Genomic DNA, 1,531 nt, shown 5'->3' on the forward strand with positions numbered 1-1,531 from the left:
ATGATGGCGATGATGATGGCGATGATGATAGTATAATACCTGTCAAAAACGAAGTGATGGGGTGTATTGAGTTTGCAATAAATCAACCAAACATAATGTGCATGAAAGTGTAAAGTAGGGACAATGACATTGGGTTATTATAGGAGGTGGTGTCAAAAAGTTCCCAGACTAGATCTACAGGGTCTCAACAGGTGACAGCACATGGTTGCATGCGTAGTGAGAGCTAGCAGTAACCTTCATGAGGCAGTATGCCAAGTGACATCGCTGTGTTTGCTTCGCAGTGTGGATGCTGTAGTCTGGACGGGAACAAAGAGCCAACATGAAATTTTGCATTAAACTTGGGAAGTCTGCTATAGAGACATCAAGCATGCTTTGGCTAGCTTATTAATTAGGTAAGAGAGAATGAGAGGGAGAGAGAGAGAGAAAGAGAGAGAGAGAGAGAGAGAGAAAGAGAGAGAGAGAGAGGGATGGGAAGATGTTGGAAGGGGTACATAACTGTCATTGTTTGGTTGCAAGGTCAATTAATAAGGTAAACTCACTCTTACTCTTTCACTCATTATCTGTCTGTGAAGTTTTCTTTCTCGCTCACCCTCTATCTGTCTGCCTGTTTGTCAATCAGCCCATCTATGTTATTGTGTATCATGATAATTGCAACTGTGACAGTAAGCAATTGACAATCTTTGTTCAAGTATTCACTTCTAAAACACAATACAGGAATGAAGATTATCTGTCTGTCTGTCTGTCTATCAATTCATCTATCTACATTTAAATGTATTGTAATAACTGTGGCCGTGAATAATTGACAAGCTTTGTTCAAGTAACCACTTCTAAAACAAAATAATGGAACGAAGATTATCAACTTCCACTTTATTACCAGATTCATTTAGTACAAGGTCTTGTGTATGAGTGAAAGCATGTAGCCCATTGTTTAGAGGTGTTTAGCGCATGATCACAAGGTTGTGGATTCAATTCTTTGACTAGGTAGTGAATAACACCCTTGAGCAAGACACTTCATTCCATGTTGCTCCAGTCTACTTAGCTGCAATGAGTACCAATCCTATACTAGTGCAGACACTGCCCTTTCTCTCTCGCACTCTCTCTTTCTAGCTGTAACGTCCTGGATGTTTCCCAGAAACAAAGGTGAGGAGACTGATAGGGTATCTAAGGCTGCCCTTGATTACATAGGCACTTAAAACAATTAGCAAAAGTCTGGTACATGTCACCAAACCATATTCACTTGTGAAAAATGGCTGGCTGAGTATGTAATATGTAGCTGTGAGTATGTGTATGTATTTTCAAGCAAGTATGTATGTATTTACATGCGCGCGCGCGCATGTGTGTGTGTGTATCTATGGGTGTGTGTGTATAACAATCCTACAGATTCACCAAAACCCAAAAAGTGACATAGGCTTGGTGTGCAACTGAGACTACTATAGTGTGTAGTCAACAAAATCAAAAACAATGCGCATGCATGAAATTAATATACAAGGGTGACAATTTACCCATTGCACCCTGTATGTATATATATATA

The sequence above is a fragment of the Octopus bimaculoides genome, chromosome 20 (genome assembly GCF_001194135.2).
Source record: "Octopus bimaculoides isolate UCB-OBI-ISO-001 chromosome 20, ASM119413v2, whole genome shotgun sequence".
Taxonomy (NCBI): domain Eukaryota; kingdom Metazoa; phylum Mollusca; class Cephalopoda; order Octopoda; family Octopodidae; genus Octopus; species Octopus bimaculoides.